This window comes from Saimiri boliviensis, chromosome 15, assembly GCF_048565385.1.
Source record: "Saimiri boliviensis isolate mSaiBol1 chromosome 15, mSaiBol1.pri, whole genome shotgun sequence".
Classification (NCBI taxonomy): domain Eukaryota; kingdom Metazoa; phylum Chordata; class Mammalia; order Primates; family Cebidae; genus Saimiri; species Saimiri boliviensis.
In genome coordinates, this window is record NC_133463.1 from 2357248 (window position 1) to 2373237 (window position 15990).

Sequence of the window (15990 nt, forward strand, 5' to 3'; positions counted from 1 at the left end):
ATACAACCCTTAGCTGTATCTCGGAAAATAATACAAATACACCCCCAAGATGTGTTATTTTCCAAAATACAAATACAACCCTTAGCTGTATCTCGAAAAATAATACATATACACCCACAAGTTGTGCTATTTTCAAAAATACAAATACAGCCCTTAGCTCTATCTCGGAAAATAATAAAAATACTCTTCTAAGCTCGGTTTTTTTCAAAAATACAAATACAACCCTTAGCTGTATCTCGGAAAATAATACAAATACAGCCCCAAGGTGTGTTATTTTCAAAAATACAAATACAACACAAAGCTGTATCTTGGAAAATAATACAAATACACCCCCAAGCTGTGTTATTTTTAAAAATACAAATACAACCCATAGCAGTATCTCGGAAAATAATACAAATACACTCCCAAGCTGTGTTATTTTCAAAAATACAAATACAACCCTTAGTTGTATCACGAAAAATAATACAAATACACCCTCAAGCTGTGTTATTTTCAAAAATAAATTTACAACCCTGAGCTGTATCTCGGAAAATAATACAAATACACCCCCAAGCTGTGTTATTTTCCAAAATACAAATACAACCCTGAGCTGTATCTCGGAAAATAATACAAATACACCCCCAAGCTGTGTTATTTTCAAAAATACAATACAACCCATAGTTGTATCTTGGAAAATAATACAAAAACTCCCCCAAGCTCGGTTATTTTCAAAAATACAAAAACAACCCTTAGCTGTATCTCAGAAAATAATACAAATACACCCCCAAGCTGTGTTATTTTCAAAAATACAAATGCAAAGCATAGCTGTATCTGGGAAAATAATACAAATACACCCCCAAGCTGTGTTATTTTCAAAAATACATATACAACCCTGAGGTGTATCTCAGAAAATAATACAAATACACCCACAAGCTGTGTTATTTTCAAAGATACAAATACAACCCGTAGCAGTATCTCGGAAAATAATACAAAAACACCCCCAAGCTGCGTTATTTTAAAAAATACAAATACAAGTCTTAGCTGTATATTGGAAAATAATACAAATACACACCCAAGCTGCGTTATTTTGAAAAATACAAATACAAGCCTTAGCTGTATGTCAGAAAATAATAAAAAACACCCCCAAGCTGCGTTATTTTCCAAAATACAAATACAAACCGTAGCTGTATCTCGGAAAATAATACAAATACACACCAAGCTACTTTATTTTCAAAAATACAAATACAACCCGTAGCTGTATCTTGGAAAATCATAAAAATACACCACCAAGCTGTGTAATTTTCAAAAACAAAAATACAACACATAGCTGTATCTTGGAAAATAATACAATTACACCACGAAGCTGTGTTATTTTCAAAAATACAAATATAATCTTTAGCTGTATCTCGGAAAATAATACAAATACACCCCCAGCTGTGTTATTTTCAAAAATAGAAATAAAACCCTTAGCTGTATCTCGGATAATAATAGAAATACACCCCCAAGCTGTGTTATTTTCAATAATACAAATACAACCCCAGAGCTGTATCTCGGAAAATAATACAAATACACCCCCAAGCTGTGTTATTTTCAAAAATAGAAATAAAACCCTAAGCTGTATCTCGAAAAGTAATACAAATACACCCCCATGCTGTGTTATTTTCAAAAATACAAATACAAACCTTAGCTGTATCTCGGAAAATAATATAAATACACCCCCAAGCTGTGTTATTTTCAAAAATACAAATACAACCCTTTGCTCTATCTCAGAAAATAATACAAATACACCCCCAAGATTTGTTATTTTCAAAAATACAAATACAACCCATAGCTGTATCTCGGAAAATAATACAAATACACCCCCAAGCTGTGTTATTTTCAAAAATACAAATACAACACTTAGCTGTATCTCGGAAAATAATGCAAATCCACCGACAAGCTGTGTTATTTTAAAAAATACAAATACAACCCTGGGCTGTAACTCGGAAAATAATACAAATACACACTCAAGCTGTGTTATTTTCAAAAATACATATACATCCCTGAGATCTATCTCAGAAAATAATACAAAAACACCCCCACGCTGTGTGATTTTCAAAAATACAATTACAACCCTCAGCTGTATCTCGGAAAATAATACAAATACACCACCAAGCTCTGTTATTTTCAATAATACAAATACAACCCTTAGCTGTATCTCGGAAAATGATACAAATACACCCCCAAGCTGTTTTATTTTCAAAAATACAAATACAACCCTGAGCTGTATCTCAGATAATAATAGAAATACACCCACAAGCTGTGTTATTTTCAAAAATACAAATACAACCCACAGCTGTATCTTGGAAAATAATACAAATACACCCACAAGCTGTGTTATTTTCCAAAATAGAAATAAAACCCTGAGCTGTATCTTGGATAATAATAGAAATACACCCACAAGCTGTGTTATTTTCAAAAATACAAATACAACCCATAGCTGTATCTCGGAAAATAATACAAATACACACCCAAGCTGTGTTATTTTCAAAAATACAAATACAACTCTTAGCTGTATCTCGGAAAATAATACAAATACACCCCCAAGCTGTGTTATTTTCCAAAATACAAATAAAACCCTGAGCTGTATCTCGGATAATAATAGAAATACACCCACACGCTGTGTTATTTTCAAAAATACAAATACAACCCATAGCTATATCTCGGAAAATAATACAAATACACCCCTAAGCTGTGTTAATTTCAAAAATACAAATACAATCCTTAGCTGTATCTCGGAAAATAATACAAATACACCACCAAGCTGTGTTATTTTCAAAAATACAAATACAACCCTTAGCTGTAACTCGGAAAATAATACAAATACACCCCCTCGCGGTGTTATTTTCAAAAATACAAATACAACCCTGAGCTGTATCTCGGAAAATAATAAAAATACACCCCCAATCTGCGTTATTTTCAAAAATACAAATACAACCCACAGCTGTATCTTAGAAAATAATACAAATACACCCCAAAGCTGTGTTATTTTCAGAAATACAAATAAAGCCCTTAGCTATATCTCAGAAAATAATACAAATACACCCACAAGCTCGTATATTTTCAAAAATACAAATACAACCCTTAGTTGTATCCCGTAAAATAATACAAATACACGCCGAAACTTTGTTATTTTGGAAAATACAAATACAACCCTGAGTTCTATCTCGGATAATAATACAACTACTCCGCCAAGCTGTGTTATTTTCAAAAATACAAATACAACCCATAACTGTAACTTGGAATATAATACAAATACACCCCAAAGCTGTGTTATTTTCTAAAATACAAATACACACCTTATCTGTATCTGGGAATATAATACAAATACACCCCGAAGCTGTGTAATTTTCAAAAATACAAATACAACCATTAGCTGTATCTCAGAAAATAATACAAATACACCCCAAAGCTGCGTTATTTTCAAAAATACAAATACAACCCTTAGCTTTATCTCGGAAAATAATACAAATACACACCCAAGTTCTGTTATTTTCAATAATACATATACAACACTTAACTGTATTTCGGAAAATGATACAAATACACTCCCAAGCTGTGTTATTTTTAAAAATAGAAATAAAACCCTTAGCTGTATCTCGGAAAATAATACAAATACACCCGCAAGCTGTGTTATTTTCAAAAATACAAATACAAACCTTAGCTGTATCTCAGAAAATAATACAAATACACCCACAAGATGTGTTATTTTCAAAAATACAAATATAACCCTTAGCTGTATCTTGGAAAATAATACAAATACACCCCAAAACTGTGTTGTTTTCAAAAATACAAATACATCCCTGAGCAGTATCTCGGAAAATAATACAAATACACCCCCAAACGGTGTTATTTTCCAAAGTACAAATACAACCCTGAGCTATATCGCGGAAAATATTACAAATACACCCCCAAGCTCGTTTATTTTCAAAAATACAAATACAACCCTTAGCTGTATCTCGGAAAATAATATAAATACACCCACAAGCTGTGTTATTTTCAAAAATACAAATACAACCCTTAGCTGTATCTCAGAGAATAATAAAAATACACCCCCAAGGTGTGTTTTTTTCAAAAATACAAATACAAACCTTAGCTCTATCTCGGAAAATAATATAAATACAGCCCCAAGCTGTGTTATTTTCAAAAATACAAATAAAACCATCAGCTGTATCTCAGAAAATAATACAAATACACCCCCAAGATGTGTTATTTTCAAAAATACAAATACAACCCTTAGCTGTATCTCCGAAAATAATACAAATACACCCCCAAACTCTGTTAATTTCAAAAACACAATTACAACCCACAGCTCTATCTCGGAAAATAATACAAATACACCCCCAAGCTGTGTTATTTTCAAAAATACAAATACAACCCATAGCTGTATCTCGGAAAATAATACAAATACACCCCCAACCTGTGTTATTTTCAAAAATACAAATACAACACTTAGCTGTATCTCAGAAAATAATACAAATCCACCCACAAGCTGTGTTATTTTCAAAAATACAAATACAACCCTGGGCTGTAACTCGGAAAATAATACAAATACACACTCAAGCTGTCTTATTTTCAAAAATACATATACATCCCTGAGACCTATATCGGAAAATAATACAAAAACACCCACAAGCTGTGTTATTTTCAAAAATACAATTACAACCCTTAGCTGTATCTCGGAAAATAATACAAATACACCACCAAGCTCTGTTATTTTCAATAATACAAATACAACCCATAGCTGTATCTCGGAAAATAATACAAATACACCACCAAGTTGTGTTATTTTCAAAAATACAAATACAACCCTTAGCTGTAACTCGAAAAATAATACAAATACATCCCATCGCGGTGTTATTTTCAAAAATACAAATACAACCCATAGTTGTACCTTGGAAAATAATACAAATACACCCCAAATCTGTGTTATTTTCTAAAATACAAATACAACCCTTTGCTGTATCTCGGAAAATAATACAAATACACCACCGAGCTGTGTTATTTTCAAAAATACAAATACAACCCATAGCTGTATCTCGGAAAATAATGCAAATACACCTCCAAGCTGTGTTATTTTCAAAAATACAAATACAACACTTAGCTGTATCTCGGAAAATAATACAAATACACCCACAAGTTTTGTTATTTTCAAAAATACAAATACAGCCCCTAGCTGTATATCGGAAAATAATACAAATACACACCCAAGCTGTGTTATTTTCCAAAATACAAATACAAACCTTATCTATATCTGGGAATATAATACAAATACACCACGAAGCTGTGTAATTTTCAAAAATACAAATAAAACCATTAGCTGTATTTCGGAAAATAATACAAATACATCCCCAAGCTCGTTTATTTTCAAAAATACAAATACAACCCTTAGCTGTATCTCTGAAAATAATACAAATAAACCCCCAAGCTGTGTTATTTTCCAAAATACAAATACAACCCTTAGCTGGATCTCGGAAAATAATACATATACACCGACAAGCTGTGTTATTTTTAAAAATACAAATACAACCCATAGCTGTATCTTGGAAAATGATATAAATACACCCCCAAGCTGTGTTATTTTGCAAAATACAAATACAACCCTGAGCTGTATCTCGGAAAATAATACAAATACACCCCCAACCTGTGTTATTTTCAAAAATACAAATACAACCCATAGCTTTATCTTGGAAAATAGTACAAATACACCCCCAAGCTGTGTTATTTTCAAAAATACATATACAACCCTGAGCTGTATCTCGGAAAATAATACAAAAACACACCCAACCTGTGTTATTTTCAAAAATACAAATACAACCCTTAACCGTATCTCGAAAAATATTACAAATACACCCCCAACATGTGTTATTTACAAAAATACAAATAAATCCCTTAGCTGTATCTCTGAAAATAATACAAATACACCCCCAAGCTGTGTTATTTTCCAAAATACAACTACAAGCCTGAGCTGTATCTCAGAAAATAATACAAATACACCCCCAAGCTGTGTTATTTTCCAAAATACAAATAAAACCCATAGCTGTATCTTGGAAAATAATACAAATACATCCCCAGGCTGTGTTATTTTCAAAAATACAAATACAACCCTGAGCTGTATCTCGGATAATAATAGAAATACACCCCCAAGCTGTGTTATTTTCAAAAATACAAATACAACCCACAGCTGTATCTTGGAAAATAATACAAATACACCCCAAAGCTGTGTTATTTTCAAAAATACAAATACAACCCTTAGCTATATCTCAGAAAATAATACAAATACACCCACAAGCTCGTTTATTTTCAAAAATACATACACAACCCTTAGCTGTATCCCGGAAAATAATACAAATACACCCACAAGCTGTGTTATTTTGCAAAATACATATACAACCCTGAGCTCTATCTCGGAAAATAATACAAATACATCCCCAGGCTGTGTTATTTTCAAAAATACAAATACAACCCTGAGCTGTATCTCGGATAATAATAGAAATACACCCCCAAGCTGTGTTATTTTCAAAAATACAAATACAACCCTGAGCTGTATCTCGAAAAATAATACAAATACACCACCGAGCTGTGTTATTTTCAAAAATACAAATACAACCCTGAGCTATATCGCGGAAAATAATACAAATACACCCCCAAGCTCGTTTATTTTCAAAAATACAAATACAACCCTTAGCTGTATCTCGGAAAATAATATAAATACACCCACAAGCTGTGTTATTTTCAAAAATACAAATACAACCCTTAACTGTATCTCAGAGAATAATAAAAATACACCCCCAAGGTGTGTTTTTTTCAAAAATACAAATACAAACCTTAGCTCTATCTCGGAAAATAATATAAATACAGCCCCAAGCTGTGTTATTTTCAAAAATACAAATAAAACCATCAGCTGTATCTCAGAAAATAATACAAATACACCCGCAAGATGTGTTATTTTCAAAAATACAAATACAACCCTTAGCTGTATCTCCGAAAATAATACAAATACACCCCCAAACTCTGTTAATTTCAAAAACACAATTACAACCCACACCTCTATCTCGGAAAATAATACAAATACACCCCCAAGCTGTGTTATTTTCAAAAATACAAATACAACCCATAGCTGTATCTGGGAAAATAATACAAATACACCCCCAAGCTGTGTTATTTTCAAAAATACAAATACAACACTTAGCTGTATCTCGGAAAATAATACAAATCCACCCACAAGCTGTGTTATTTTCAAAAATACAAATACAACCCTGGGCTGTAACTCGGAAAATAATACAAATACACACTCAAGCTGTGTTATTTTCAAAAATACATATACATCCCTGAGATCTATCTCGGAAAATAATACAAAAACACCCCCAAGCTGTGTTATTTTCAAAAATACAATTACAACCCTTACCTGTATCTCGGAAAATAATACAAATACACCACCATGCTCTGTTATTTTCAATAATACAAATACAAACCTTAGCTGTATCTCGGAAAATGATACAAATACACCCCCAAGCTGTGTTATTTTCAAAAATACAAATACAACTCTTAGCTGTATCTCTGAAAATAATACAAATACACCCCCAAGCTGTGATATTTTCCAAAATACAAATAAAACCCTGAGCTGTATCTCGGAAAATAATACAAATACACCACCAAGCTGTGTTATTTTCAAAAATACAAATACAACCCATAGCTGTATCTCGGAAAATAATACCAATACACTCCCAAGCTGTGTTATTTTCCAAAATAAAAATAAAACCCTGAGCTGTATCTCGGATAATAATAGAAATACACCCACAAGCTGTGTTATTTTCAAAAATACAAATACAACCCATAGCTGTACCTTGGAAAATAATACAAATACACCCCCAATCTGTGTTATTTTCTAAAATACAAATACAATCCTTTGCTGTATCTCGGAAAATAATACAAATACACCACCGAGCTGTGTTATTTTCAAAAATACAAATACAACCCATAGCTGTATCTCGGAAAATAATACAAATACACACCCTAGCTGCGTTATTTTCAAAAATACAAATACAACCCTTAGCTGTATCTCGGAAAATAATGCAAATACACCTCCAAGCTGTGTTATTTTCAAAAATACAAATACAACACTTAGCTGTATCTCGGAAAATAATACAAATACACCCACAAGTTTTGTTATTTTTAAAAATACAAATACAGCCCTTAGCTGTATATCGGAAAATAATATAAATACACCCCAAAGCTGCGTTATTTTCAAAAATAGAAATACAAACCTTAGCTGTATCTCGGAAAATAATACAAATACACACCCAGGTTCTGTTATTTTCAGTAATACAAATACAACCCTTAGCTGTATTTCGGAAAATGATACAAATACACTCCCAAGCTGTGTTATTTTTAAAAATAGAAATAAAACCCTTAGCTGTATCTCGGAAAATAATACAAATACACCCGCAAGCTGTGTTATTTTCAAATCTACGAATACAAACCTTAGCTGTATCTCGGAAAATAATATAAATACACCACCAAGCTGTGTTATTTTCAAAAATACAAATACAACCCTTAGCTATATCTCGGAAAATAATACAAATACACCCCCAAGCTGTGTTATTTTCCAAAATACAAATACAACCCTTAGCTGTATCTCGGAAAATAATATAAATAGACCCCCAAACTGTGTTGTTTTCAAAAATAGAAATAAAACCATTAGCTGTATCTCGGAAAGTAATACAAATACACACCCAAGCTGTGTTATTTTCAAAAATACAAATACAAACCTTAGCTGTATCTCGGAAAATAATATAAATACACACCCAAGCTGTTTTCTTTTCAATAATACAAATACAACACTTAATTGTATCTCGGAAAATAACACAAATACAACTCCAAGATGTGTTATTTTCAAAAATACAAATACAACCCTTAGCTGCATATCGGAAAATAATACAAATACACCCCCAAGCTCTGTTATTTTCAAAAATACAAATAAAACCCACAGCTGTATCTTAGAAAATAATACAAATACACCAACATGCTGTGTTATTTTTAAAAATACACATACAGCCCTTAGCTGTATCTCGGAAAATAATACAAATACATCCCCAAGCTGTGTTATTTTCCAAAATACAAATAAAACCCTGAGCTGTAACTCGGAAAATAATACAAATACACCCCCAAGCTGTGTTATTTTCAAAAATACAAATAAAACCCTGAGCTGTATCTCTGAAAATAATACAAAAACACCCACTAGCTGTGTTATTTTCAAAAATACAAATACAACCCTTACCTGTATCTCGGAAAATAATAAAAATACAGCCACAAGCTTTGTTATTTTCAAAAACACAAATACAACCCACAGCTGTATCTCGGAAAATAATGCAAATACACCCCAAAGCTGTGTTATTTTCAAAAATACAAATAAAGCTCTTAGCTCTATCTCAGAAAATAATACAAATGCACCCCCAAGCACGTTTGTTTTCAAAAATACAAATACAACCCTTAGCTGTATCTCGGAAAATAATACAAATAGACCTCCAAACTGTGTTATTTTCAAAAATAGAAATAAAACCCTTAGCTGTATCTCGGAAAGTAATACAAATACACACCCAAGCTGTGTTATTTTCAAAAATACAAATACAAACCTTAGCTGTATCTCGGAAAATAATAAAAATACACCCCCAAGCTGTGTTATTTTCAAAAATACAAATACAACCCTTAGTTGTATCTCGGAAAATAATACAAATACAGCTCCAAGATGTGTTATTTTCAAAAATACAAATACAACCCTTAGCTGTATCTCGGAAAATAATACAAACACACCCCCAAATTCTGTTATTTTCAAAAATACAAATAAAACCCACAGCTGTATCTCGGAAAATAATACAAATACACCACCAAGCGGTGTTATTTTTAAAAATACAAATACAGCCCTTAGCTGTATCTCGGAAAATAATACAAATATATCCCCAAGCTCGTTTATTTTCAAAAATACAAATAAAACCCTTAGCTGTATCTCTGAAAATAATACAAATACACCCCCAAGCTGTGTTATTTTCCAAAATACAAATACAACCCTTAGCTGGATCTTGGAAAATAATACATATACAACGACAAGCTGTGTTATTTTTAAAAATACAAATACAACCCATAGCTGTATCTTGGAAAATGATATAAATACACCCCCAAGCTGTGTTATTTTCCAAAATACAAATACAACCCTGAGCTGTGTCTCGGAAAATAATACAAATACACTCCCACGCTGTGTTATTTTCAAAAATACAAATACAACCGATAGCTGTATCTTGAAAAATAATACAAATACACCCCCAAACTGTGTTATTTTCAAAAATACAAATACAAATCTGAGCTGTATCTCGGAAAATAATACAAAAACACCCCCAAGCTGTGTTATTTTCAAAAATACAACCCTTCACCGTATCTCGAAAAATAATACAAATACACCACCAACCTGCGTTATTTACAAAAATAGAAATACAACCCTTAGCTGTATCTCGGAAAATAATACAAATACACCCCCAAGTTATGTTATTTTCCAAAATACAAATACAAGCCTGAGCTGTATCTCGGAAAATAATACAAATACACCCCCAAGCTGTGTTATTTTCCAAAATACAAATACAACCCATAGCTGTATCTTGGAAAATAATACAAATACATCCCCAGGCTGTGTTATTTTCAAAAATACAAATACAACCCTGAGCTGTATCTCGGATATTAATAGAAATACACCCCCAAGCTGTGTTATTTTCAAAAATACAAATACAACCCATAGCTGTATCTCGGAAAATAATACAAATACTCCCCCAAGCAGTGTTATTTTCAAAAATACAAATAAAATCTTTAGCTGTATCTCGGGAAATAATACAAATACACACCCAAGCTGTGTTATTTTCAAAAATACAAATAAAACCCTGATCTGTAACTCGGAAAATAATACAAATACACCCCCAAGCTGTGTTATTTTCAAAAATACAAATACAACCCTGAGCTGTATCTCGGAAAATAATACAAAAACACCCCCAATCTGTGTTATTTTCAAAAATAAAAATACAACCCTTACCTGTATCTCGGAAAATAATAAAAATACACCCCCAAGCTCTGTTATTTCCAAAATACAAATACAACCCACAGCTGTATCTCGGAAAATAATACAAATACACCACAAAGCTGTGTTATTTTCAAAAATACAAATACAGCTCTTAGCTGTATCTCAGAAAATAATACAAATACACCCCCAAGCACGTTTATTTTCAAAAATACAAATACAACCCTTAGCTGTATCTCGGAAAATAATACAAATACACCCCCAGGCTGTGTTATTTTGCAAAATACAAATACAACCCTGAGCTCTATCTCGGAAAATAATACAAATACACCCCCAAGCTGTGTTATTTTCAAAAATACAAATACAACCCATAGCTGTATCTCGGAAAATAGTACAAATACACCCCCAAGCTGTGTTATTTTCCAAACTACAAATACAACCCTGAGCTGTATCGCGGAAAATAATACAAATACACCCGCAAGCTGTGTTATTTTCAAAAATACAAATGCAAACCTTAGCTGTATCTCAGAAAATAATATAAATACACACCCAAGCTGTGTTATTTTCAAAAATACAAATACAACCCTTAGCTGTATCTCAGAAAATAATAAAAATACACCCCCAAGATGTGTTATTTTCAAAAATACAAATACAACCCTTAGCTTTATCTCAGAAAATAATAAAAATACACCCCCAAGCTCTGTTATTTCCAAAATACAAATACAACCCACAGCTGTATCTCGGAAAATAATATAAATACACCACCAAGCTGTGTTATTTTTAAAAATACAAATACAGCCCTTAGCTGTATCTCGGAAAATAATACAAATACATCCGCAAGCTCGTTTATTTTCAAAAATACAAATACAACCCTTAGCTGTATCCCGGAAAATAATACAAATACACCCCCAAGCTGCGTTATTTTCCAAAATACAAATAAAACCCTGAGCTCTGTCTTGGAAAATAATACAAATACACCGCCAAGCTGTGTTATTTTCAAAAATACAAATACAACCCATAGCTGTATCTTGGAAAATAATACAAATACATTCCAAAGCTCTGTTATTTTCTAAAATACAAATACAACCCTTAGCTGTATCTCGGAAAATAATACAAATACACCCCCAAGCTGTGTTATTTTCAAAAATACAAATATAACCCTGAGCTGTATCTCGGAATATAATACAAATACACCCGCAAACTGCGTTATTTTCAAAAATACAAATACAACCCTGAGCTTTGTCTGGGAAAATAATACAAATACACCCCTAAGCTGTGTAATTTTCCAAAACAAAAATACAACACATAGCTCTACTTTGAAAAATAATACAAATACACCCCGAAGCTGTGTTATTTGCAAAAATACAAATACAACCATTAGTTGTATCTCGGAAAATAATACAAATACACCTCCAAGATGTGTTATTTTCAAAAATACAAATACAACCCTTAGCTGTATCTCGGAAAATAATACAAATACACCCCCAAGCTGTGTTATTTTCAAAAATACAAATACATCCCTTAGCTGTATCTCGTAAAATAATACAAATACACCCCCAAGTTGTGTTATTTTCAAAAATACAAATACAACCCTTAGCTATATATCGGAAAATAATATAAATACACCCCCAAGCTGTGTTATTTTCCAAAATACAAATAAAAACCTTATCTGTATCTGGGAAAATAATACAAATACACCCCCAAGCTGTGTTATTTTCAAAAATACAATAACAACAATTAGCTGTATCTCGGAAAATAATACAAATACACCCCAAATCTGCGTTATTTTCAAAAATACAAATACAACCCTTAGCTGTATCTCGGAAAATAATACAAATACACACCCAAGTTCTGTTATTTTCAATAATACAGATACAACCCTTAGCTGTTTCTCCGAAAATGATACAAATACACCCCCAAGCTGTGTTATTTTTAAAAATAGAAATAAAACCTATAGCTCTATCTCGGAAAATAATACAAATACACCCCCAAGCTGTGTTATTTTCAAAAATACAAATACAACCCTTAGCTCTATCTCGGAAAATAATACAAATACACCCCTAAGCTCTGTTATTTTCAATAATACAAATAGAACCCTTAGATGTATCTCGGAAAATAATACAAATACACCCCGAAGCTGTGTTATTTTCAAAAATAGAAATAAAACCCAAAGCTGTATCTCGGAAAATAATACAAATACACCCCCAAGCTCTGTTATTTTCAAAAACATAAATACAAACCTTAGCTGTATCTTAGAAAATAATATAAATACACCCACAACCTGTGTTATTTTCAAAAATACAAATACAACCCATAGCTTTATCTTGGAAAATAGTACAAATACACCACCAAGCTGTGTTATTTTTAAAAATGCAAATACAGCCCTGAGCTGTATCTCGGAAAATAATACAAAAACACACCCAACCTGTGTTATTTTCAAAAATACAAATACAACCCTTAACCGTATCTCGAAAAATATTACAAAAATACACCCCCAACATGTGTTATTTACAAAAATACAAATAAAACCCTTAGCTATATCTCTGAAAATAATACAAATACACCCCCAAGCTGTGTTATTTTCCAAAATACAAATACAAGCCCGAGGTGTATCTCAGAAAATAATACAAATACACTCCCAAGATGTGTTATTTTCCAAAATACAATTACAACCCATAGCTGTATCTTGGAAAATAATACAAATACATCCCCAGGCTGTGTTATTTTCAAAAATACAAATATAACCCTGAGCTGTATGTCGGAATATAATACAAATACACCCCCAAGCTGTGTTATTTTCAGAAATACAAATACAACCCATAGCTGTATCTCGGAAAATAGTACAAATACACCCCCAAGCTGTGTTATTTTCCAAAGTAAAAATACAACCCTGAGCTGTATCGCGGAAAATAATACAAATACACCCCCAAGCTGTGTTATTTTCAAAAATACAAATGCAAACCTTAGCTGTATCTCAGAAAATAATATAAATACACCCCCAAGCTGTGTTATTTTCAAAAATACAAATACAACCCTTAGCTGTATCTCAGAAAATAATAAAAATACACCCGCAAGATGTGTTATTTTCAAAAATACAAATACAACCCTTAGCTTTATCTCGGAAAATAATAAAAATACACCCCCAATCTGCGTTATTTTCAAAAATACAAATACAACCCAAATCTGTATCTTGGAAAATAATACAAATACACCCCAAAGCTGTGTTATTTTCAAAAATACAAATACAGCTCTTAGCTATTTCTCAGAAAATAATACAAATACACCCACAAGCTCGTTTCTTTTCAAAAATACAAACACAACCCTTAGCTGTATCCCGGAAAATAATACAAATACACCCCCAAGCTGTGTTATTTTGCAAAATACAAATACAACCCTGAGCTCTATCTTGGAAAATAATACAAATACCCCGCCAAGCTGTGTTATTTTCAAAAATACAAATACAACGCATAGCTGTATTTTGGAAAATAATACAAATACATTCCAAAGCTGTGTTATTTTCTAAAATACAAAAACAACCCTGAGCTGTATCTCGAAAAATTATACAAATACACCACCAAGCTGCGTGATTTTCAAAAACACAAATACAACCCTTAGCTGTATCTCCGAAAATAATACAAATACACCCCCAAGCTGTGTTATCTTCAAAAATACAAATATAACCCTGAGCTGTATCTCGGAATATAATACAAATACACCCCCAAGCAGCGTTATTTTCAAAAATACAAATACAACCCTTAGATGTATCTCGGAAAATAATACAAATACACCCCCAAGCTGTGTTATTTTCAAAAATACAAATACAACCCTTAGCTGTATATCGGAAAATACTACAAATACACCCCTAAGCTGTGTTATTTTCCAAAATACAAATACAAACCTTATCTGTATCTGGGAAAATAATACAAATACACCCCAAAGCTGTGTTATTTTCAAAAATACAAATAAAACCATTAGCTGTATCTCGGAAAATAATGCAAATACACCCCAAACTGCGTTATTTTCAAAAATACAAATACAACCCTTAGCTGTATCTCGGAAAATAATACAAATACACACCCAAGTTCTGTTATTTTCAATAATACAAATACAACCCTTAGCTCTATCTCGGAAAATGATACAAATACACCCCCAAGCTGTGTTATTTTTAAAAATAGAAATAAAACCTATAGCTCTATCTCGGAAAATAATACAAATACACCCCCAAGCTGTGTTATTTTCAAAAATAGAAATAAAACCCAAAGCTGTATCTCGGAAAATAATACAAACACTCCCCCAAGCAGTGATATTTTCAAAAATACAAATAAAATCTTTAGCTTTATCTCGGGAAATAATACAAATACACACCCAAGCTGTGTTATTTTCAAAAATACAAAAAAAACCCTGATCTGTAACTCGGAAAATAATACAAATACACCCCCAAGCTGTGTTATTTTCAAAAATACAAATTCAACCCTGAGCTGTACCTCGGAAAATAATACAAAAACACCCCCAATCTGTGTTATTTTCAAAAATAAAAATACAACCCTTACCTGTATCTCGGAAAATAATAAAAATACACCCCGAAGCTCTGTTATTTCCAAAATACAAATACAACCCACAGCTGTATCTCGGAAAATAATACATATACACCACAAAGCTGTGTTATTTTCAAAAATACAAATACAGCTCTTAGCTGTATCTCAGAAAATAATACAAATACACCCCCAAGCACGTTTATTTTCAAAAATACACATACAACCCTTAGCTGTATCTCGGAAAATAATACAAACACACCCCCAAGCTGTGTTATTTTGCAAAATACAAATACAACCCTGAGCTCTATCTCGGAAAATAATACAAATACACCTCCAAGCTGTGTTATTTTCAAAAGTACAAATACAACACTGAGCTGT